Below are 26,707 nucleotides of genomic sequence, written 5' to 3' on the forward strand. Positions count from 1 at the left end.
CTAGTGATCAGTCTCTTCAGAATGTCTTTTTCTTCCTGATTCAGTGTTGGAAGATTATATGTTTCTAGAAATTTATCTATTTCTTCTAGTTGTCTAATTTGTTGGCATATAACTGTTTCTGTATTCTCTTACGATATTTTGTATCTCTGGGATAGCGGTTTTAATTTGTCCTCTTTCATTTCTTATTTTATTTGGGTCCTGTCTGTCTTTTTCTCAATGAACCTGACTAAGACCTCAGAAGTTTTATCTTTTCAAAAAAAAAAAAAATAGCTCTTGGTTTCATGGATCTTTTCCATTTTTTTGTCTCTATTTTATTTAACTCTTCTCTGATCTTTATTTCCTTCCTTCTATTGACTTTTGGCTTTGTTCTTTTTAAAATTCCTTTAAATGGTAGGTAGGGTTGTTTATTTGAGACTTTTCTGTTTTCTTGAGGTAGGCCTTTATTGCTATAAACTTACATCTGAGAACTGCTTTTGCTCCGTCCCATAAGTTTCATAAAGTATTGTTTTTATTTTCATTTGTCCCGAGGTATTTTCTAATTTCCTTTTTGATTTCTTCATTGACTCATTGGTTTCTTAGTAGCATGTTTAGTTTCCACGTGTTAGTGTTTTTCCTATTTTTTCCTCCTGTAATTGATTTCTAGTTTCATACTGTTGTGGTTGGGAAAAAATGCTTGATATAATTTCTGTCCTCTTAAATTTGTTGAGACTTGGTTTGTGCATGGCATCTATCCTGGAGAGCGTTCCATGTGCATTTCAAAAGAATGTGTATTCTGCTGATTTTGGATATTAAGTTCAACTGGTTTAATCTGTCATTTAAGACCACTGTTACTGATTTTCTGTGTGAGTGATCTGTCCATTGATGTAAATGGGGTTTTAAAGTCCTGTACCATTATTGCGTTAATGTCAGTTTCTCCCCTTTTTTCTTAGTATTTGTTTTATATAGTTAGGAACTTGTATAATAGGTGCATATAAGTTAATGAATATTCTATTCTATTCTTGTATTGACCTTTTTATCATTATATAATACCTTTCTTTGTATGTTGTTATAGTGTTTTATAGTCTACTTTGTCTGATAGGAGTATTGCTACCCCAGCTTTTTTATTGTTTCCATTTGTATGAAATATCTTTTTCCATCCCCTTACTTTCAGTGTGTATGTGTCCTTAGTTCTGAAGTGAGTCTCTTGTAAACAGTATATTGTTTTTATAATCCAGTTTTCCACCCTTTGTCTCTTGATTGGAGCATTGTCTATTAACATTTAAAGTGAAACTGATAGTCATTTGAGTTTAAACACATTCTGAAAGATCTACATTTTTTACTCCCCTTCCCCCATGTTTTGTGATTTTTACTTCTTCATGTTTTTCCTTTAACTATTGTAGTTACAGTGGTTTTTGTTTTTTTAAAATAATTTTTGTGTTTTCATCTTCATGCTAGGTTATTTAAGTGGTTGCGACACAGCCTTTACTATATATTTGCCTTTACTAGTGGGAGTTTTACATTCCTATAATGTCTTACTTCTTGTTGTAGCCTTCTTTTCCACTTAGAGAAGACCCTTTAATACTTCATGTAGGTTCAGTTTACTGTTGATTAATTCTTTCAGTTTTTGCTTGTCTGAGAAGTTCTTTATCTCTACAATTCTGAGTAATCTTGCTGGGTAGAATATCCTAGGTTCTAGGTTTTCCCCCATCAGCCCTTTAAATATGTCATGCCACTCCCTTCTGGCCTATACATTTTGTGCAGAAAAATCAGCCTTATGGGGTTCCCTTGTATGTGATTCTTTGTTTTTCTCTTGCTGCCTTTAAAATTCTCTGTCTCTAACTTTTGCCATTTTAATTATGAAATGTCTTGGTGTGGATCTCTTTGCATTCGTTTTGTTTGGAAATCTCTGTGATTCATGTACTTGGAAATCTGTTTCCCTCTTCAACTTCAGGAAATTTTCAGCCACAATTTCATCAAATACATTTTCTACTCCTTTTTCTCTCCCTTATCCTTCTGGGACCTCTGTAATGCAAATGTTAGAACACTTGATGTTGTCCCAGTGGCTCCTTAAACTATCCTCATTTTTTAAAAATGGTTTTTCTTTTTGCTGTTCTAATTGGGTGATTTCCATTATTCTGTCTTCCAGATTGCTTATGTGTTCTGTATCACCTAGCCTGCTGTTATTTCCTTCTAGTGTGTTTTTCATTTCATTTATTGTATTCTTCAGCTCTGATTGGTTCTTTTTTATATTTTCTAGTTCCTTGTTAAAATTCTAACTGTGTTCATCTATTCTTTTCCCAGGTTCAGTTAGCATTCTTTTCACCTGTGCACTGAACTGTTTGTCTGGTACTTCATTTATCTTTGTTTCTTTACAGGTTTTCTCAGGGTTTTTTCTTGTTCTTTGATTTGAAACAAACTCGTGTCTTCTCATTTTATTTAACTTTCCCTGTTTCTATGAAATTAAATGACACAGTTACCTATCCCTGTCTTAAAAGTATGTCCTTGTGTGGGAGTGTCCCTATGCATCTGTGTGTGCTCAGTGGCTTTGATAGGAGAACTGGATCTGAAGTGAGCATGGTCATGTCTTCCCTTAGGGTTTGCTCGCAGCTACCACCAGCCTCTGCTTCTTCTAAGTGCACATACCTCCTTTAGCAACAACACCTTTGCCATAGTGGGGAGCAGTGCCAGAGCAAGAGGGGCCAGAGTGAGTACCCTGCATTGACTGGAGCAGGTGCTGGGATGGTCCTGGCATGCTTATCAGAGCCCCAGGTTGCTGCTAAACCACTGCCTCCATGTGCACCAGCAGTGGCCGTCCTCCCTCTGTTCAGAGGCAGGGCCAGATCTGAGCTTGCTCTGTCCTCTCCCTGTGTGAACTCTTCTTGGCAATGGCATGCTTCCTCTAATGAAGGGAAGTTCCTTTGTTTATTTTTTTAATTTAATTTTTATTTTATATTGGAGTATAGTTGATTTAGTGTTGTGTTAGTTTCAGGTGTACAGCTAAGTGATTCAGTTATACATATACATATATCCTTTCTTTTTCAGATTCTTTTCCCGTATAGTTTATTACAGAATATTGAGTAGAGTTCCCTGTGCTATACAGTAGGTCCTTGTTGATTATCTGTTTTATATATAGTAGTGTGTATATGTTAATCCCAAACTCATAATTTATCCCTTCCCACCATGTTTCCCCTTTGGTAATCATAAATTTGTTTTTTACATCTGTGAGTCTCTTTCTGTTTTATGAAGAAGTTCATTTGTATCATTTTTTTTTTAAGATTCCACATATAAGTGATGTCATATGATATTTATCTTTGACTAACTCACTTAGTATGATAATCTCAAGGTCCATTCATGTTGCTGCAGATGGCATTATTGCATTATTTTTCATGGCTGAATAATATTCCATTGTGTATATGTACCACATCTTTATCCACTCATCTGTCGATGGACATTTAGGTTGCTTCCATGTCTTGGCTGTTGTAAATAGTGCTGCAGTGAACCCTGGGGTGCATGCATCTTCAAATTATGGTTTTCTCCAGATATATGCCCCAGAGTGGGATTGCTGGATCATATGGTGGTCCCTTTAATTTTTAAAATCTATTCTTGAACTAGCTTCAAGTGGTTTTCCTTATGGTAGCTTTATAATATATACCTACATATGATGGACAAATGTATTTTCATTACAGTTCTTATAAAAATGTTTTGCTTGTTTTCAACAGATTTTTTCTTCTATATTGGTTTTAGAATTCTTTTATTTAAGTTACAAAAAGAAAATATTGGTATTATTGTTGGAATTTCTTCATTCCTGTAAGGTAACTTGGGAGGAATTGGCATCACTGCAAGTAGTCTTTCCATTCAGGGATAGCTTCCCATTTCTTCAAATTTTCTTTTTATTTTCTTCAGTAACGTTTTAGTTGTATTTATTTTTTATTTTAAAGTGAGATGAGAAGCCCTTGGAGTTGCCATTGGAGTTGGTTAAACAAGACTTTGAGCCCTGGAGGAACTCACAATATAGAATAGCTTGTGATAAACTAGTAACAAATTCTATTCAGATTATAAAATGTAGGATGGTAAAACTTGGAAATGTTTTTATAAAAAATGGTTACTGAAGTGGCAATTCTGAATTGATCTAATCAAATTTATAAGAACAACCTTTTTTCAAAAAAGTGTCTCTGGGTTTTAAATGACACCCTTGGGATCAGGAGGGGAGGGTAAGCAGGTTGTGTTTAATCTAGATCTCTGTGATGTGGATGCAGGTATCATCTGTCAGCCTACTTGACCCCAAAAGGGACATAGTGAAGCACCAAGGTTTGGGTGGTGTGTGCATGCCAGATTCTAATGACCAAACTATCATTACTTTTGTAACCTCACAATTCCTTTCAAGCTACTAATAATGCTTTTTTATTTAGAATGATTTTTTTTCTTATTTTAGTCACTTGCAGAAGCAGTTTGGTTCATGAGGTTTAAACAACTGAAATGCTAGCCCTTGGTTTGTCAATAATTGGCAGCTCAGTTACAGAATGCAATATAGCTGCTCAGGTTTAGAAGAAACAAGTGGAATAGGAAAAAAGAGAAGGGTGTGTGGGTAGTTTCTTGGTTTCCTGATGTTTCCACTAAGTAGTATAAAATGCTCTGAAAGTGGCATGGACTTTTGGGAAGGATCGTTTCCTTTGACTGCCTTTAATCCTGAGCAGCAGTCTCAGTTTCCTACCTACCCTGGCACACATGCCTATTTTCCACTTTTGGAATGTGTTGAGGAAGGCAACAGATGGGTGTCAACACTGTTGAGGTTAGGCTCTAATGAGAGGCTGCTTAGCTGAGGGTGAATCAGTTTATGGTGTATAGCAGCGGTCCCTAACCTTTTTGGCACCAGACACCGGTTTTGTGGAAGACAGTTTTTCCACGGACCCTGCTGGGGATGGCGGGTGATGGTTCAGTCAGTAATGCAAGCGATGGGGAGTGGCAGATGAAGCTTCCCTTGCTAACCCTCCGCTCACCTCCTGTTGTGCGGCCCGGTTCCTAACAGGCCACAGCCCGGTATCGGTCTGCAGCCTGGTATCGGTCTGCAGCCTGGTATCGGTCCACAGCCCGGGGGTTGGGGACCCTTGGTGTACAGCACACGATGTTAGCATTTCATAGTAGGTAACACTGTGGAAGACAGGTTGTGAGACTTTATTGCACAAGTGGTTAAGGATAAGACCTTCTTTTGTATATTCTGCCCCATCCTTCTGACTGGCCTGGTTCCATTTTTCACCTTCATGTTAGAATATAGCTCCTTGAAGGAATGCCCCTCTATATCCCACTCCCCTCCACATTATGATTGGATCACATTACCGCTTAAGTGTTTGTACCAATTTTGTTACAGTTGGCAGAGTATGAAAGTTCCAGTTGTTCTACATACTTGCCAGTACGTGGTCTTACCAGTGTTTTAATTTTTATCCATTCTCTTAGGCATATAAGGGCATTTGGTTGTGTTTTAATTTATACTTCCCTGATTACTGATGGCCATTTGGGTATGTTCTCTTCTGAGTACCCATTCAAACCTATTTATTTTTTTATTGGATTGTGTCTTTTTCCTCTTGGTTTGCAAGAGTTGTGCATATTTTTTGGTTAGAAGTTCTTTGTTATATGTGTTGTAGAGGTCTTCTTCCATTCTGTGGCTTGCCTTTTTGCTCTTTTAATGGGGTCCTTAAGGAGCAGGAATGACTAATTTTAATATAGTTCTGTTTATTAATCTTTTCCTTTACTGAATTTGCTTTTTATTAATCTTTCCTTTACTGAATTTGCTTTTTGGGTCCTGTTTTTTAAAAGAAATCTCTGCCTATCCTAAATTAATGAAAATGTTCTTATAGATGTTTTCTTTTAGAAGCTTATTTTTGCCTTTTACATTTAGAGTTGTAATTCATCTGGAGTTGATTTTTATGTGTGGTATGAGATAGGGTCAAGTTTTTTTGTTTGTTTTGTTTTATTTTTCTCATGGTTATCCATTTGACTTGCAATCATTTATTAAAAATACCATTCTTTCCCCACTTCTCAGCAGTGCCATTTTTTTTTTTAATCTTACTTTTAAATCAACCTTACTTTTTTTTTTTAAAGATGTTGGGGGTAGGAGTTTATTAATTAATTTATTTTTGCTGTGTTGGGTCTTCATTTCTGTGCGAGGGCTTTCTCTAGTTGTAGCAAGCGGGGGCCACTCTTCATCGCGGTGCATGGGCCTCTCACTGTCGCGGCCTCTCTTGTTGCAGATCACGGGCTCCAGACGCGCAGGCTCAGTAGTTGTGGCTCACGGGCCTAGTTGCTCCGTGGCATGTGGAATCCTCCTAGACCAGGGCTCGAACCCATGTCCCCTGCATTAGCAGGCAGATTCTCAACCACTGCGCCACCAGGGAAGCCCCAGCAGTGCCATTTTTGTCATAAATCAAGTACTCCTATATGTATGTGTAGATCTGTTTCTGAACTCTATTCTGTTCTACTGGTCTATTTGTCTCTCCTTGCTTCATTACTACTCCTTTATTTACTGTAAATTAAAAAAAAAATCTTGATAATCTGGTGGTGTAGGTTCTCGAACTTTGTTGTTTTCAAGGTTATCATGGCTATTCTTGGATATATATTTACAATCAGGTTATCAGTTTCCACAAAGAATTGTGCCACGATTATAATTGAGATTATGTTGAATTTAAAGATTAATCTGGAGAGAATGAATGTTTCTACAGCATAAAGTCTTCAAATCTATGAACATAGAATATCACTCTATTTGTTGAACTTGTCTTTAATGTCTCTGTACTTTTTTCTGGTTCTTTTTGTTGTTGTCTTTTACATTTTTCATTATATAGTCTCTAGGTACTTAAACCTCCGTGATTGTGGTGTAAATGCTATGTTTTAAAATTTTTATTCATTGTTTTTCAATATTCTGAATTTCATTTTCCTTTTTTTTTTTTTTTTTTTTTGGCGGTACATGGGCTTCTCACTGTTGTGGCCTCTCCCGTTGCGGAGCTCAGGCTCCGGACGCACAGGCTCAGCGGCCATGGCTCACGGGCCCAGCCGCTCTGCGGCATGTGGGATCTTCCCAGACCGGGGCACGAACCTATGTCCCCTGCATCAGCAGGCGGGCTCTCAACCATTGCGCCACCAGGGAAGCCCCTGAATTTCATTTTCTTGTGTATTGTTCTGGTTCAGATCTCTTGCACACTGCTGAAAGGTGTGATGCAAGTGGGCATCCGTGAATCATTCCCATTCTTACAGGTAGAGGTTTCAGTGTTTAAACTAAAAGTGATGTTACTTATAGATTTTCTGTAGCGACCCTTTATGAGGCTAAGGAAATTTTTTCCTGTTCTTTTAAAGAAATTATCTTTTAGTGATTATAATTGATATTGAGGTTTATTGACTACTTCTTCTTCATAGGTTGAAATAGCCATAGAAATTGTCTTCTTTATTCTGTTAATGTTGTGTATTATGTTGATTAATATTTGAATGTTATATATTATTCCTTTTCATTTACTTCTGGATGTACTGTGCTAATTAATGTTTTAGGAATTTTATGTCTGTGCTCAAGAGGGAAACTGGTGTATGATTTTTTTTCTTGTAATGTTAATGTGTTTTGATATCAAAACACATTAACATTATCTGGCTTCGTAAAGGCCTGCCAGATATAGCAAATAAAAATCCCATGAATACTTATACTAAAAATATTTATTTTTTTATCTGAAATTCAAATTTAATTTCATGTACTATATTTTATCAGGCAACTCTACTCAAAAGTAAGTTCAGAAATGTTGCCTCTCTTTTCCTGGAAGAATTTGTGTATGATTGGTGTTTTTTTCCTTAAATGTTTGGTAGAATTTATCAGTGAAGCTATCTATGCTTGGAATTTTGTTAAATTTAGACCTAAATATTTCATTTTGAGGGTGCTAATGCAAATGATATTATGTTTTTAATTTCAAATTTGAATTGTTCATTGTTGGTATATAGGAAAGAGATTAATTTTTATATATTGACCTTGTATCCTATAAAGATATTAAATTCTTATTTATTATATATTCTATTCTTTTTAACCTGATTATGATAGAGGTTAAGCATTGTACCCCTGATTTTTTAAAACCTAATATAAATGAAGAGTTTTACCTCTTTCCAGAAAAAGCAAGGACATTAGAACAACACAGCATCCATTTATTGCTTCTTATGTTTTATGTATTTCATTATATACTTTAATTCTATGTACATTCAAAGTCTTATAAGACATTATTATTATTGTTTTATCCTGTAATATGCATTTAGATTTACATTCTAATTACTCTTTCTGTTGCTTTTTATTTCTTCCTGCATTTCCTTCCTTCTATCTGGTACCATTTTCTTCTACTTGAAGAACATCTTTTAGTTTTTGCTTTATTATGGGTCTATTAACAAAAAATTAAATGTTTTCAGAAATGTATTTATTGTCTTATTTTTTTCTAACTTTATTTTTGAAGAGTATTTTTTGCTGGATATAGAATTCTGGATTGGAAAGTTTATCTATTTTTCATTACTTTGAAAACATTTTGTATTCTTTTGGCTTCCTTTGTTTCTGGAAAAAAAAGCAACTGTTAGATTTAGTTTTGTTCCTGGAAGGTAAATACTCTTTTAGTTTTAGTATCTTTTAAGAGTTTTTTTTGCCTTTGGTTTTTAGCAATTTACGTAATATGCCTAGGTGTGGCTTTCTTATTATTTATCTTGCCTAGAGTTCATAGGGTTTCTTTAATATGTGTCTTGATGTCCATCAATTTTAGGAAATATTAGTACTGTCCCTTTAAATAAAGGTTCTGTCCCATTCTCTTTCTCTTCTAGGTCTGAAATCCAATTACATATGTGTTATACCTTTCGTTGTGTCCCATATGTCTCTTTTACTCATTACTCTATTATTCCATTATTTTGTCTCTCCATGCTTCATTTGGGTATTTTCTTCTGATTTACCTTTTATTCACTAATTACCTCTTTAGTTGTGTCTATTCTGATGTTAAATCCATCTACAAAGTTCTTAATTTCAGTTACAGTAAGTCCCCTACATAGGAACCTTCAAGTTGTGAACTTTCAAAGATGTGAATGTCTGTTCGCACGTCCAGTCACTTAAGTTATTAGTTCATGTGTCTGGCGTACATTGTCACATGCATGCATCCTCTACAAGCGGTTGTGCTTTTGTGTACTTTACTGTACAGTACTATCTAGAGTACAGTAGTACAGTATCTTTATTTCAAGCCCGGAACATCTGGAAGCAAGCGTAAAAGCAGTGGTGATGTAGCTGATACTACTAAGAAGTGCCAAGCGATAACGATGGAAACAAAAGTGAAAATAATTGAGACAGTCGAGCAAGACGAAAAGATGGTACATGTCGCTTGTTCTTATAACATGACTCATTCAACCATCAGCACGATTCTAAAGAATGAGGACAAGATCCTAGAACATGTGAAGTCTGCTGTGCCTATGATGTCAACAATAATATCGAAGAAGAGTGGAAAAGTGATGGGGGAGATGGAGAAACGTCTCAGTGTGTGGATGCAGGATCAGCATCAGCATCGAGTCCCACTCAGCTTAATGCTGACTCAAGAGAAAGCCAAAAGCCTTTATGAAGACTTGAAGAAGAAACATGGCAAAGAATCAGACGGTGCATCTTTTAATGCAAGCCATGGCCGGTTTCAGCGGTTCAAGGCTAGAGCTAACCTTCACAATGTAAAAATACAGATACGGTAGCTGCCCGGGAATTTCCTGAAACACTTCGAGAAATTATTGATGAAAGCGTGTATTTACCTGAGCAGGTTTTTAATGTGGATGAGACAGGACTGTACTGGAAGAGGATGCCAGATCGAAGTTACATCAGTAAGGAGGAAGAGTTGATGCCAGGATATAAAGCAGCAAAGGATAGGCTAACTCTGTTGTTTGGTTGCAATGCTTCCTGTGATATGAAGCTGAAGCCTTTCTTAGTTTATCATTCAGATAACCCAAGAGCCTTTAAAAATATAGCCAAGGGCTCTCTTCCTGTTGTGTGGAAGAGTAACTCCAAAGCCTGGGTTACATAGGCCATTTTCCAGGACTGGCTTTTCCACCACTTTATCCCGGAGGTAGAGAAATATTGCTTGGAGAAGGATGTCTCATTCAACCTTCTTTTACTGCCTGACAGTGCTTCTCCTCTGTAGTGCTTAGTTCAGTGTATGGTTGTGCTCATCATTTGCCAGTTTTTTAACTGTCTCCTTCTCCATTCTAAGTTACAGGGCTGACTCACATAAGCTCCATTCCCCAAGCTCTCTTGCTGTCTGGCTTTCAGCTATCATCCAACGACAGGCAGTGTCAAGAGATTGGAGAGTGAGAAACTAGGCTATTCTCCCCTTTTCTCCCTATTTCTGTAGAGTCTCCAGTGATTCCATTTCTTTTGTGCCTCCAGCTCTTTTCAGAGTGCCATCTCATGCTGGACAGACTCTCCTTCATGATCCCCATTCCTGTTAGGTAGCCTTGGCTTAATGGTCTTTGTTAATATATTCCTTTCCTTGGTATCACCACTCTAGTTGGGGTAATAGGGACTTCGTGTTCTGGCTAATTGCTAGGTTGCCTCACATAAGATAAGCTTAAAAAAAAATTGAAGTGAAATTCACATAACATATGATTAACTATTTAAAAGTGCAATTCAGTGGCCTTTAGTGTATTGCCAGCGTTGTGCCACTATCAGCTCTCTTTAGTTTCAAAACTTTTTCATCACCCCATAAAACACCCTGTATCCATTAAGCAATTCCTCCCCATTTCTTAGTCCACCTTCCCTTATCCTCTAGTAGCCTTTAACCTGCTTTCTGTCTTTGTGAATTTTCCTGTTGTAGATATATCATACAAAAAGAATTATATAGCATGTAGCCTTTTGTGTCTGGCTTCTTTCACTTAATGTAGTGTTTTCAACCTTTTTAATTTTTTCCAACACTCTTGAAAGAAGTTTTCCTTATTGAAGCCCCTTTATTGATCTATCTGGTATTGGCTCCTTTTCTGTACTGGACACTGACTGATGAAATATTTATTTATATGTTTATTTTCTTGTTTATTATTTATAAGTTTTTAGGAATTCCAAGCTTCATGAGGACAGAGACCATTACTGTTGTACTGTTTTTTTTTTGGTATGAGAGAAATTTTAATACAGTGCTGAGGAACATCACAAATTACAGGATTATTAGCAATCTTATCAAAATGAGGAGCTATTAACCTTTATAGTAATGAGTATAGTATATAGTATATAGTATAGTATAGTATAGAGTGTAGTACAGTATAGAGTATATAGTATAGTATAATGAGTACATTACTAATTGTTTTCACCTGCTTTTGATAAGAAGCCTCTACTAAAAACAGTAGACTATCAATTAACCAACATAAGAATCTGCCAATATAAGTAATTTTTAAGTTTATATATTACTGGCATTTCAAAAAGTAAACTACTCTCGGAGAATGTTTATTTTAATCTTTCCTCCCTTCTATTTCTTTATCGTTTCTTTCCTTTACAGGAATCTTTTTGTGTGTGTGTGTATTTTTAAATTGTGGTTAAAAAAAAGACACAATATGAAATTTACCATCCTAACCATTTAAAAGTGTACAGTTCAATAGTGTTAAACATATTCACATTGTTGTGAAACAGATCTCCAGAACTTTTTTGCCTTGCAAAACTGAAACTTTATATTGTTTAAACAATAAGTTCTCTATTCACCCCTGCACCCAGCCCTTGGTAACTACCACTCCACTTTCTGGTTCTGTGAATTTGACTACTTTAGATACCTCACATAGTGGCATCATACAGTATTTGTCTTTTTGTGACTGGCTTATTTCAGTTAGCATAATGGCCTCCCCGTTGTAGCCTGTGACAGGATTTCCTTTCTTGTTAAGGCTGAATAATATTCCATTCATTGTAGGTTTATAACAAATTTTCTTTATTTATTCATCAGTAGTCATTTGGGTTGCTTCCACCTCTTGGCTATTGTGAAGAATGCTGCTATGAACATGGATGTACAAATATCTTTTTTAAGACTCTACTTTCAATTCTTTGTCTCTCATTTCCTCTCATATCTTTTCTTTTACATGCTGTGATTAAGACGAGTGTTCATTAAAACTCCGTCTTCAGGCATTATTGGTAAAGTGCTTTATTATCTGAAGTTCTTTTTAACCAAAAAAAATTTTTTTTTTAAACTTTTCATATGAAAGAGTTACACAATTCTTAAATATCTATACAAAAACGGTCTACAGCAATACACTTTGTTGTCTGCTTCTTTTTTCTGTCTTTATATTTGGATATCTGATAAATAAGTTTACTGTGGTAGATGTGATATGAATTTAGTCACTAATAATAGGCTTGGAGCAAACCACTCCACCTTTCTGGAATCTGTTTTTGTTGCAAATGGCTGAAGGAAACATGTTTCATTAGAGAAGTTTGACAATCTTCTAGTTTTCGTAGTTGCTAATATGCTTTTTTTCTTTCATTATTGCTAGAAACTTTACAAATTTACAATCCCAGAAATGATTGGGGCAGTAGAGTAATGTGCTAATTCTTAGAAATAAGTCTTTTATATAAGTAACTGTATGTTTATTCCAGGAAGAGAGTTGTCCTGAAACAGGAAAAGGGGCAGTTATAAGATGTATGTGGTGCCATTAAGGGCCTTATTAAGGATCTGAGAGGTAGGAGAATGATAGAAGTATATAAAAAGAAATGAAGATGGCTGCAAATGTAAGAGAAAATAGTGCTGTGGGTAGAAAACCAATTTTCAGATAGTAAGAGAGTATACTGGAGGTGCTCCAATTATCCCTTCTCTTTTTTTCTTCTTGTGTACAGCAGTAGATAATCAAGGGGGTGTCTTTTGCTAAACCTTAATTTGCTTTCTGTTTTTTTAATTTTTCAACATTTTATTATGAAAATGTTTGAACATACAGAAAATTTAAAAGAACTATACAGTGAACACCTATATACCTGCCACCTAGATTCTACTATTAACATTTAAAAATTGTTTAAATTTTATGTTGGAGTATAATTGATTTACAGTGTTGTGTTAGTTTCAGGTGTACAGCAAAGTGATTCAGTTATACATATTCATGTGTCTATTCTTTTTCAAAGTCTTTTCCCATATAGATTATTACAGAATATTGAGCAGAGTCCTCTGTGCTACAGTAGGTCCTTTTGGGTTATCTATTAATTTGCTTTCTATCTCTCATCATGCCCAGTGTTAAGATGACACCATGTGGGAAAGTAGACAGAAAATGTGGCAGGAGGTCCTTTAGAGAGGGTTTGAGATCAAATGTTAATCAAGTGATTTTTGCTATCTCAGTGCTTTAATGTGAGACTTGAGAAGTCATAAAATTGTTAGCGTGATTTGAAAAAAGAACTAGAGGAAAAGATGACTGAATTTTTTATCTTTTAATATGTGGCAAAGATAGGGGAGATGGTGGCTACTTTTTTCAGCATGCTCAAGGAGCATAATTGGTCATTTTGCAGTTTATGTTATTTGTATTTTCAGACTGTGGTTAAATGTTCAGGTATGCTGTGTTGCTGTTGTGACTAACATCTGTGTAGCAGTTGGCAGATAAGGTGTGTTTATATATTTTGTCATCTTTTTGTATTGTTAAAAGGATAGATTGTGCATGAAACAAAATTATTTGTCTTGGTGTTTTGTATGGATTGTAGTTCAACAAACATCACAGAAATTCTTAAGGCCTGTACAAGTGTATTTGAATGTTTCATGGAATCATTTATAGCAATTCCACATTCCTGTAGAGAATTGTACTCTACACTCTTATTGATTAAGAAAAATCTTGGGTTATTACAGTTAAATCAATTCAGGATTATTAATTCCAGCTATTTATTCTGTATGGTCAGTATGTTTTCAGATGTTGAATAATTTTGCTATATTTTATGTATTTAGTTGGGAAGAGATAGCATTTGCCTTAGCTCAGTCTATTGGGCTAGATAGGCATTTGCCTTAGCTCAGTCTATTGGGCTTGATTTTCAGAGTTCTAATTATTAGGATTTATTTAAAAAATATTTTTAAACCACTGCAACCCCATCCCAACCAAGTGTAATAGTTCCAACCTTGCAAAAATATACCATATGATTAATTTGTGAAAGTCAAATAAACATCACTTTTACCCCTTAAGCTTCAATACTTGGTATTATTTTGTTTTGAGGACTTCTTAGGTAAGCCATTAAATCACATCAGGGAGAGTGTAGATTTCCCTGTTGAAATTTGAAACCAAGAGAATATCACTGATTCTTGGCATTCATCAAATTAGTTTGGGAATCAGTGATTCTTAAACTTCAGTGAACTAAAAATCACCTGGGGAGCTTGATACAGAGCCCTGCCTCACCTCCAGCCAAGTTTGCAGTTTTTATGAGCTTCTCTCAACATCTGGTTAGAACACTAAAGAGAGAATACCCCGGAGATGAAGGGTGTGGGTTCATTGTGTCATTCAGTCTGCAGTTGCCGTAAGTCCAAATCCCTACTTTTTGAGGTTCTGTTTCTCTTATTCACATATCCATCTTAGTACCTTACCCCTACTTCCTCTCTCAGTGTCATACTTATCAAAATGATCCCCTCTTGATACTTATTACAGATCCCTATGAAAAATGGCTTTAAGGAAAGGGCTTGATAAAATAGTGGCTTTTGGAGATGACTGTGAGAACATGGTGGTGCTATAATATTAGACATGGTGCCTCAAGACCTGATTTACAGCTCCATTCTAATATTTACTGTAAGAGCATGGCTAATTGGTTAAATTAACTGCTTTAATCCTCAGGTAATCATAATTATTTCACAAGGTTATTAAGATTAAACAAAATTACATATGGAAAGTTCCTAGCAATGTGCTTGTCAAATTGAATCCAATTTGATATTGAGTCCTGGATATGAAAAAGCATTCGTTACCGTTGCTGTATAATAAACGGCTCCAAAACTTAGTGGCATAAAATAAGCACCTTATTATGTTCACAGATTCCATGGATCAGAAATTTAAAAAGATTATGTTAGGAATAGCATGTCTGCTCCATGATGTCCAGAGCTTCAGCTGGGATGAGTCAAATGGTTTAGTGTGACTCATATGGTTGGGAGCTGGAATATCTGAGGCTAGACTGCTTCCAAGATGGTTTCATCACTCATGTGTCTGGAACCTGTGCTGGGATGACTACAAGGCTGAGCTCAGCTAGGACAGTAAACTGAATCGTCTCTACGTGACCTCTCCATGTGGTTTGCACTTTTCTCACAGCCTGGGGCTACGTTCTGAAAGGGAGTTTCCCAAGAGTGAACTTTTAAGGAAACCGTAGAAGCTATATAGCCTTTTATTACGTAGTCGGAGAAGTCACGTAGTGTACTACTGCTGTACTTTGTTGGTCAAAGCAGTCACAAGCCTATGTAGATTTAAGAGCCCACTTTTTGATGGGAGTATTATCCAAGAATTTGTGGCTAGTTTTAAAAACCTACAAAGAGTCATTGGAAATTTTACATCTAGTCCAGCTTCAATTCCTGTCCTGTTATCCTGTTAATTTAAGTGGATTTAACTTTATTGATATACATATATATATGTTTATTTATTGTTGTTGTGGTTAATTTCCCTGAAGAATCCCATAGGGATATATCAGTAGACTTTATGAAGATGCACCTTCACAGGTGCAAAGGTCAAAGGTTATGGAATCTTAGGTCTGCAAAGCACCCTAGAGATCTGTGATTGTTAATATTATGTGTCAGCTTGGCTGGGCCACAGTGCCTAGATATTTGATCAAACATTACTCTGGATGTTTCTGTGAGAATGTTTTTGGTTGAGATTTATATTTAAATTGGTGAACATAGTAAAGCAGATTGCTCTCTATAATGTTGATAGGCCTCATCCAATCAGTTGAAGGCCTCTCCTGAGCAAGGGGAAGTCTGTAGTAGATGGCCTTCATACTTGAACTGCAACACTGGCTTTTCCCTAGGTCTCCAGCCTGCTGGTCCACCCTGCAGATTTTAGACTTGCCAGCCTCCATAATTGCATGAGCCAGTTCCTTAAAATTAATTTCTTTCTTCCTATCGTGCGCTCTCTCTCTCTCTCTTCTCTCTTCTCTCTCTCCTCTCTCTCCATCCTATTAATTCTCTTTCTCTGGAGAACTCTGAGTAACACAAGATCATTTAGCCCAACCCCTTTGTTTTTACAGATTTGGTAACATAAAGGCTCGTAGAGAGAAAGAAATTGGCCAAGGTTAAAGATCAAGTTATTGAGAAAGCCATGACATGAACCCATCTCTTGATTTCCAATTCAACGCTCTTATTAACCTGACATAATACCTTGCGCAGAGCTATAAAACCAAATGGAAAAGCTCACCCTCTACTACTTCAAATAAAAAATACACATATTGAGTACTTTCCATATATCAGGTCCTGTCCTAAGTAGTTTGTATCCTTCTTTCTCATTAATTTTCACAACAGCCCTAGGAAATAAGTATTATTATTAGAATGTCTTTCATTTTGCATATTTGGAGGGCAAATGACTTGCCTAAGATGACACATACAGTCAACAATAGACCTGTTATCTGAATTTAGGTCTCTAAATCTGGAATTGGGATTAATTACTATGCTGCATTCTCTGTATAAATTTCTTTTATTCCTGTCCCTTATTGATATTAAGCAATGAAGAAGAGATTTAGATTTAGTGAACTTTTGATTCTCATCAGCCTGGAGCCTTTTCCCTTCATTGGTTATTTATAAGCCCTTATCTTTTGTTAATACTGATTATTTCCTGAATGAAAATGTCTGGGCTGTTGTCTGACCATTGCTACCCAAGACATTCCCAGAGTGGACGCATTACCATGAAATTATGTGCCATGGTCACATGTACATTCTTTGCTGCCACTAACTATTATTATCCCTCCTCCACCTTCCTGTTTCTCTTGCCTTCTGTCCCTTCCTGTAGTACCAGTGGAAGGGGGCTAGGGGGAGACGGTAGTGGTGTGGAGAAGAGTTTTTCGTCTAGGTGGAAGTAAGCAGAGCATTAAGTTGCATATTACTTTCAGTTACATAAAGTTACGAAGGGAGCTTACTTTTTAGTTTATAGGACTAAAAAAGGAAAAAATATAACCAACTTAATGATCTGTACTCCTTTAGCACTTTGATTTCTGAGTACTATTATTTAAAGTGTGCAAATAAGATGGTAATCAGTCAATAGAGGATCAGCAATTAGGAATTGGGATTGGAAAGACCCTGGATTTTAGTAGTGCTTTCCTTGTACAAATTGGTCAGATTTACTGAGCTTGAGGTAATTGTCCTGCAGATCTGTTGTATAATAGATTGAAGACAGTTTTGTTTGGTCATTCTTTAGTATATTTGGAGCACTGGATACACAGCTTTCCTATCTTTTAGAAAATCAATCAGCTCTAAGTGCTATGATGAATGCGAAGAAGTAATACATTGTTCTTGCCTATGGGAGCTTAGACTCTAATTGAGGATACAAAACACATAGCTGGGAGAAAAAGGATTAACATTATAAGGCAAAGTATAATATGTGCTAAGTGAACGCCCATAAAATAACTGTCTTCAAATAGATTTTGGCAATAAAAATTGAGAGAGTGTGAGAATGATTGAGAATGCCCAGGGTATGGGATAGAGACTTGCATTGGGCCTCATGGCTATTGACTGAAGTGGATGAGCTTAGCTTCTTTTAAAATAAATCATGAGGGTTTATTGTATATGTCTGAGTATGAGATGATTCTCATTTTCCCAATGATAAGATAATAAAAATATTTTTAAATTTATTTATTTATTTATTTATGGCTGCATTGGGTCTTCGTTGCTGCACGTGGGCTTTCTCTAGTTGCAGCAAGCAGGGGCTACTCTTTCATCGTGTTGTGTGGGCTTCTCATTGCAGTGGCTTCTCTTGTTGCGGAGCATGGGCTCCAGGTGCATGGGCTTCAGTAGTTGTGGCTCATGGGCTTAGTTGCTCTGCGGTATGTGGGATTTTCGGGACCAGGGCTCGATCCCGTGTCCCCTGCATTGGCAGGCAGATTCTTAACCACTGTGCCACCAGCGAAGTCCCAATAAAAATATTTTGGTTAGCCTGAATATATAAACTTTTTAAAGCTTGTATATGAAATAGTCATTAAGTTTAGCTTGTTAAGTTATACATACATATTTTAAGTTAGATAATATAAACTGTTACTTTAGAAATATTGCTTTTTAAAAATACTCATTTAGTGAAACGTTATTCAAACCTTTCACATGCATTTTAAATGTTCGTGTCTTCCTCATTACTGGAAATAGTCTCTCAGTTTTCCAGTGCACGTGATCTTAATTTTTGCTTAAGTGATTTGAGATAGAGTGCTTAAAAAATCTGGATATGGTACTTTTTCTGGGAATTTTAATCTCAAGCCACAAGAACTCATTTGCTATTCATGATCTTTACAATGAAACCCTTTCAAGTAATCTTTAATGGGCTTATTTATAATGACATCTAAAGTTTTAACTGTGAGCTAATACCTGCCCCCCCCGCCCCGCTAAATAAATATGAAATCTGTTGAATTTCTGCCATTCTTTTTAACTGACTCCATTTGGTAACCTGTTTTCAGTGTCCAAAACCAGTATTGTCTGAAGTTGTTTTAGGCTCTGTGTCTTTTCTAAAGAGTTTTTTTTCTTCAAAAATAAAATACTGTAAAGACTCAACTATAGGGCAGTTTCCTCTTTTCTTTGGGATAGTTTTGGGAAAAGAATTTTGCCCTATATTCAGTGTCATCATCTAAAATTGATCAAAGTATTACAAGTGAGCTAGTGAGTAAGGTGAAGGAGGTGATTGAAGTGGAATGGAGAGTCTAGTACAATGCTGTTCAACGCAGAAGCTACTAACCCCATGTAGGTATTTAAGTTTAAATGAATAATTTAATAATTATGTTAATTATTAAATTATAATTCAATCCTTGGTCACACTGGCCATACTTCAAGTGATCAGTAGCTCTGTAAGGCTAGATCATGGCTACAATATCATAAGTGCTGATACAGAATATTTCCATCACTGCAGAAAGTTCTGTTGGGTAGCACTAGTCTAGAAGATGTTCTATAGCCTCAGGAATTCAGAGATTTCTAGGAATAATCATATTGGTGGTAGTAGTCAGCCCCCTCCCGCCCCCCCCCCACCTCGCCCTCCAACTCAGCTGTCACCTTCCCTTCTTCCACATAGACACAGATCAGAGGTGGGTTGATTTCTCAGTTCCTAAAATAGACTTAGTGACCCAAGGAACTATAGACAATATTAGTATTGCTAGTGTATTATAGAAATTTGTATTGTGTTGATCTGATACTCAAAGTACACCCTTTCCTCTATGTTGTCAAGAAATATAGGCCCCAACTTGCTCTGTGATGAAAAGAGCAGGACTTTTTGGACTCAGAGAGGCCTGAGTTTGAATGCTACCGTGTGTGATTTTGGATCAGTCTCTTAATTTTCCAGAATGTCATTTTCCTCATCTGTTAACATGCTTGCTTCATAGAGTGAGGATTAAATGAGATAGGTAATGATGTGTAATTACTTTACATAATGCCTTGCACATGTCAGATGCTCCCTTTCCTCTTCATTCCTCTTAATGTCCCAAAAGACATCTAATAATGCAGATTTATTCACTTAACACTTTCATTCATAAATTCACTGGAAAATATTTATTGAGCATTTACTATATGCAAAGTGCTAGGAAAATAACAGTTAACCAAAACAGATAAGACTCCCTGCCATGACGGAGCTTATATTTTCCTAATGGGGGACAGACAGTAAATAATATAAGTAAGTAACATTATATAATGTATCAGAGAATGATAATGCTAAGGAAAAAAACAAAACAGGGAAGAAGGATATGAAGTATGTTGGGTGGTGGTCTGCAATTTTTTAGAAAAGGTGGACAGGTGACAGATAAAGACTTGGAGGAAGGGAATTAGCAAGTGAGCCATGTATCTGGGGGCAAGAACGTTTCAGGCAGGGGGAATAGTGACCACAAAAATCCTTACGTAAGAAATCAGGCCTGACATTTTTCCAGGAACGTCAGGGAGACAAGTATGGCTCAGGAAAGGAGGAGGAGGAGAAGTTAGAAAGATTAGGGGAGTGAGGGAGGGAATAAGGAATCTTAAGGATGTTGTCTTTTTATACTAGAGAAAATATCAGTGGAAGATTTTGAGTAGAGCATTGACATGATCTAATAACTTCACTATTAAATAAGAATACACTGAAGGTGTACTCTTTCATCGTGTTGTGTGGGCTTCTCATTGCAGTGGCTTCTCTTGTTGCGGAGCATGGGCTCCAGGTGCATGGGCTTCAGTAGTTGTGGCTCATGGGCTTAGTTGCTCTGCGGTATGTGGGATTTTCGGGACCAGGGCTCGATCCCGTGTCCCCTGCATTGGCAGGCAGATTCTTAACCACTGTGCCACCAGCGAAGTCCCAATAAAAATATTTTGGTTAGCCTGAATATATAAACTTTTTAAAGCTTGTATATGAAATAGTCATTAAGTTTAGCTTGTTAAGTTATACATACATATTTTAAGTTAGATAATATAAACTGTTACTTTAGAAATATTGCTTTTTAAAAATACTCATTTAGTGAAACGTTATTCAAACCTTTCACATGCATTTTAAATGTTCGTGTCTTCCTCATTACTGGAAATAGTCTCTCAGTTTTCCAGTGCACGTGATCTTAATTTTTGCTTAAGTGATTTGAGATAGAGTGCTTAAAAAATCTGGATATGGTACTTTTTCTGGGAATTTTAATCTCAAGCCACAAGAACTCATTTGCTATTCATGATCTTTACAATGAAACCCTTTCAAGTAATCTTTAATGGGCTTATTTATAATGACATCTAAAGTTTTAACTGTGAGCTAATACCTGCCCCCCCCGCCCCGCTAAATAAATATGAAATCTGTTGAATTTCTGCCATTCTTTTTAACTGACTCCATTTGGTAACCTGTTTTCAGTGTCCAAAACCAGTATTGTCTGAAGTTGTTTTAGGCTCTGTGTCTTTTCTAAAGAGTTTTTTTTCTTCAAAAATAAAATACTGTAAAGACTCAACTATAGGGCAGTTTCCTCTTTTCTTTGGGATAGTTTTGGGAAAAGAATTTTGCCCTATATTCAGTGTCATCATCTAAAATTGATCAAAGTATTACAAGTGAGCTAGTGAGTAAGGTGAAGGAGGTGATTGAAGTGGAATGGAGAGTCTAGTACAATGCTGTTCAACGCAGAAGCTACTAACCCCATGTAGGTATTTAAGTTTAAATGAATAATTTAATAATTATGTTAATTATTAAATTATAATTCAATCCTTGGTCACACTGGCCATACTTCAAGTGATCAGTAGCTCTGTAAGGCTAGATCATGGCTACAATATCATAAGTGCTGATACAGAATATTTCCATCACTGCAGAAAGTTCTGTTGGGTAGCACTAGTCTAGAAGATGTTCTATAGCCTCAGGAATTCAGAGATTTCTAGGAATAATCATATTGGTGGTAGTAGTCAGCCCCCCCCCGCCCCCCCCCCACCTCGCCCTCCAACTCAGCTGTCACCTTCCCTTCTTCCACATAGACACAGATCAGAGGTGGGTTGATTTCTCAGTTCCTAAAATAGACTTAGTGACCCAAGGAACTATAGACAATATTAGTATTGCTAGTGTATTATAGAAATTTGTATTGTGTTGATCTGATACTCAAAGTACACCCTTTCCTCTATGTTGTCAAGAAATATAGGCCCCAACTTGCTCTGTGATGAAAAGAGCAGGACTTTTTGGACTCAGAGAGGCCTGAGTTTGAATGCTACCGTGTGTGATTTTGGATCAGTCTCTTAATTTTCCAGAATGTCATTTTCCTCATCTGTTAACATGCTTGCTTCATAGAGTGAGGATTAAATGAGATAGGTAATGATGTGTAATTACTTTACATAATGCCTTGCACATGTCAGATGCTCCCTTTCCTCTTCATTCCTCTTAATGTCCCAAAAGACATCTAATAATGCAGATTTATTCACTTAACACTTTCATTCATAAATTCACTGGAAAATATTTATTGAGCATTTACTATATGCAAAGTGCTAGGAAAATAACAGTTAACCAAAACAGATAAGACTCCCTGCCATGACGGAGCTTATATTTTCCTAATGGGGGACAGACAGTAAATAATATAAGTAAGTAACATTATATAATGTATCAGAGAATGATAATGCTAAGGAAAAAAACAAAACAGGGAAGAAGGATATGAAGTATGTTGGGTGGTGGTCTGCAATTTTTTAGAAAAGGTGGACAGGTGACAGATAAAGACTTGGAGGAAGGGAATTAGCAAGTGAGCCATGTATCTGGGGGCAAGAACGTTTCAGGCAGGGGGAATAGTGACCACAAAAATCCTTACGTAAGAAATCAGGCCTGACATTTTTCCAGGAACGTCAGGGAGACAAGTATGGCTCAGGAAAGGAGGAGGAGGAGAAGTTAGAAAGATTAGGGGAGTGAGGGAGGGAATAAGGAATCTTAAGGATGTTGTCTTTTTATACTAGAGAAAATATCAGTGGAAGATTTTGAGTAGAGCATTGACATGATCTAATAACTTCACTATTAAATAAGAATACACTGAAGGTGAGCAAGGGCAAAGCCGGGAAATCAACTAGGAGGCTGTTATAATAATGGAGGAGAGAGAAGATGGAGACTTGGACCAGAGTGATAGCAGTGAAATGTGATCAGAATCTGAATGTGTTTTAACATTTCAGCAATCAGAATTTGTTAATGAGTGGGGAAAGAGGGAATAGTGAGAGAAAGAGACAGTCAAGGATAACTCTGAGGTTTTTGGTTGGACCAACTGGAAGAATGGAGTTGCCATTTATTAAGCTAGTGACACTTTATATATTCTTCTTAATGCTGTATTCTTATTTCTCCTCCTGGTTTCCCAAGGTTTGGGCTGTCTTGCCCGTTTTTTATCTGCAATATCTAGCACAATTCTTTGCACAGAGTAACTGCAATCTACTTAAATGAATTAAATTGATTTTTAGATGAACATCAGGCTCAAAATAGAGGTAGCTGTATTCAGGACTGCTGGTAACCAGGAAAAGTGTTTTCCTTATGTTGCTGCTTATAATATAAAGCATATCTGGTTTGTTGGCTTTGCTCAACCAACTAAACGTCTTCCCTTGAATGCTGCAGGATGTCTACCTCCATAAAGCCTTCAAATGGCTAACCTTCAGACATTTCTGTTTCTTTTGTGTTTTAGCTTGCCAGTTGAATCTAGAAAAGGCAGATTAGTGGATTTCTCCCTTCCTCTTCCCACAGCTATTGGATAGAGCAGAAGGCAGTTATTTTATAATAGGTGGAAGAGAGAGAGGTTGTGTAGGCCTTTATGTGATGCTGACCAGAGTCTAAGTACCATCCTAAGGAAGTACTTGCCTAAGGAAGAGTAAAGAATCCAGGGAAAGAAAGTAAGTGACTGTACCAGAAACTACCTTTCTTGCATTTTGGTTTTAGTAAATGAGATCTTGGTTGTCAGTTCGTTTTGATCTTAGCTATGTGGTTCTCCCAGTTTGCTATTTGTTTTTTCATCTGTAGATATTTATTTGACAAGGGTGAGGCTCTCAGGTACCATTAGTAGTCTTAGGATCTGTCTCGTATTGCTTTGTCTTTAATTTGGTTTGCACCAGTCTTGATTCTGCATGTTAGGCTATTTTGATAGTGATATCTGCTTGGAAAGATTCAGTGAACTTTTTTTGCACTAGACTAAAAACAAATTGTGGAATGGTTATATTTCTTAAATTGTTTTGCTTTCTGTTTTCTTCCCCTGAAAAAAAAATCAAATTAGCACTTATTAAAACCAAATATTTGCTATTAGGACCTGTTACAGGATTACCAATTGGAATTCTTTTCTATTGTAAAAGTAAACAGCAAGAGTAATAAAAAGAAATTTGAGTTTAGGGTTAGTTGTAGGGGATATTAAACTACTTGCTTCTACTTTAGTCTGATCATCTTATCTCTAACTGTTAGAGTATGTTGATGATGGTAGACCATTATTTAAATAGTGAAGAGAGAGAGGAAACATCTCCAGAAATAAGTTGTCTACAATTGGTAAGTGTTATGAGTGGAAAATTTTCTATTTTTAAGTAGTGTCCTTTCCTTGCCTTCAAAATTTTGTGATTAAAAACTATTTGTGATTTCAAACAAGGGTAGATCTCAGTATGACAACAGTTACAATAAAAGCAGCTCACCTTTATTGGGTATGTTACTGTGTATTGAACACCATTTAAGCATTTTATATATGTTAACAAGTTTCATAAAAACCCAGTGTGCAAGTACTGTTATCACCCTGCATTTTACTGATGAGAGAACTGAGGCAGAGAGACGTTAAGTGACTTTCTAAAGATTATGCAACTAGTAAATGATGGGGCTGGGATATACAGCTTTCTGGCTCAAGAGCCCTCACTTAGCATATTTAACAACATGTGAGTGAGTTTATGAAGAACCTATGCCTTTAGACATTAAGTAACTTCCAAAATAATAAAGGGTTCAGGGGGAAATAATAGATTCTGTATGTAATGGCAGACTAACAGACTTTATATGGGTCTCTAAAATGTGTGCTATAAACTCTCTATAGTTGTTCTCAAACTTCGTTGTACATCAGAATCACTTGAGGAGTTTGTGTGTTGTGGGGGAAGATTTCTGGGCCTCATTTCAGACCATCTGAATTTGGATCATTGGGAGCAGGACTTTATATATCTGGATTTCTAGCCCAGCGTGAGGCAGATATTTATGCACCACTAATGTACAGCACATAACAAAACTGATTAAAACAAAAACACCATGTAACGGGGATGGATAATTATGGTGGCTAACATTTGCAGAGTACTTTTCTTGTATTATCTCATTTAATCCTTATAACAGCCATATGAAATAAGTTGGTATTATTACCTCCACTTTATAGATGGGAAACTAAATCTTAGAGTAGTCAAGTTAACATGACGAAAGTCACACAGGTAATATATATATAGTAGAACCGGGATTTGAAAACAGACTTAAACTACAGAACATAGAAATTCCCTTAATTGATCTAGTTAAATTATAGTAGATCATAGGTCATAGAGAACTAAATACTGAATATGAATTGTTGCTGTAGTTTTTTTCTTTGCTTAAAAACAAAGATATAAAATTAATATATAGGGACTTCCCTGGTGGTCCAGTGGTTAGGACTTCATGCTTCCAGTGCAGGGTGCCCAGGTTCGATCCCTGGTCTGGGAACTAAGATCCCACATGCCACACGGCCAAAAAATAAATAACTAAATAAAATAAAAATAAAATAAAATGAATATATAAAAATTAGCATTTGCATGCCATCTGCCTTTTATCTGTTTTCTATTAATGGCAATAAATTATCATACCTGGTGGATTCTCTAAGGCCAACATTTAAGTATTAACAACTTGGTTGATGCATATATGTAACTGTAACTGAGGTTTGTATTGAAGTTCAGGTGCCCATATATATCTCCTTCTACTTCTCTGATACTTCTGTTTAATATTTTCTCTGATTTTTCCTACATGCTACATAAATGTTGGCATTCCAAAGGTTCCATCAGTGAAGGCTTTCCTTTGTTCACGCTACCTCTCATTTTGGGTAAACTCAGTCCACGCCTAAGACTTTTGCAAATACTTTTAAAAAACACTATTGAGATATAAGACACATAATATATACCATCTTAACCACTTTTAAGTATGCAGTTCAATAGCGTTAAATATATATACATTGTTGAGAAACAGATCTCTAGAACTTTTTCATTGTGCAAAACTGAAACTCTGTACCCATTAAACTATAAGCCCCCCTCTGACCCCCAGCTCTTGGTAACCACCATTCTATGTACTTTCAGTTTCCATGAATTTGATCACTCTAGGTACCTTATATAAGTGGAATCATACAGTATTTGTTATTTTTTGGCTGGCTTATTTCACTTAGCACAGTGTTCTCACAGTTTATCCATACAGTAGCCCGTGACAATATTTCCTTCCTTTTTAAGGCTGCATAATATTCCACTGTTTATATGTACCACTTTTGTTTAAATCCATTACCATTGCTGGACATTTGGGTTGCTTCTACCTCTTAGTTATTGTGAATAATGTTGCTGTGAACATAAGTATACAAATATCTTTTTTGAGACCCTGATTTCAATTATTTTAGATTATAACTAGAAGTGAGATTGCTAGATCATTTGGTAGTTCTGTTTTTCCCCAAATATGTTTAAAGTGAATGACTCATGACTCCAAACTCTGTATCTCGAACTCACACATTTTAAGATTCTTAACAATCTGTTGGACATCCCTGTGTGAATGTCCCATGTGTACTTTAAAATCAACATGCCTAGAACTGGAAGGCTCAAACCTCCCTATCCTCCCCAGCCTGTTCCTTTGCTCATGTTCTATGGCATTTTCATTTATTCACTTGTGTATTCAGTGTATACTAACTCACACCACCTAGGTACTAGGCCCTTTTGTTTATGATGAGGGCACATCGGTGAACAAAATAAAGTTATTTGGAGCTTATATTCTGGTCAGGGAAGACAGATAACAAACAAGGAGACAGTAGGGTTAAGGAAAGCCTCTCTGAGATGACCGTTGAGTAGAAACCTGACTGAAGTGAGGGAGTGAGGTATGTGGATATCTAAAGGAATAGCATTCCAGACAAAGGGAAGAATAAGTTAAGGAGTTTAATGTGGGAGCATGCTTGGCTTGTGCAGGAAATTGTAAGGAA

General features: G+C 36.3%; 1 protein-coding gene across 1 annotated transcript in view; it reads left to right on the top strand.

Annotated features, from left to right (window-relative positions):
* Positions 1–26,707, top strand: part of FAF1 (Fas associated factor 1) — a 514,789-nt gene that overhangs the window by 143,454 nt on the left and 344,628 nt on the right. The window lies entirely within an intron of this gene.

Source organism: Lipotes vexillifer, unplaced genomic scaffold (assembly GCF_000442215.2).
Source record: "Lipotes vexillifer unplaced genomic scaffold, Lipotes_vexillifer_v1.1 scaffold525, whole genome shotgun sequence".
NCBI lineage: Eukaryota > Metazoa > Chordata > Mammalia > Artiodactyla > Lipotidae > Lipotes > Lipotes vexillifer.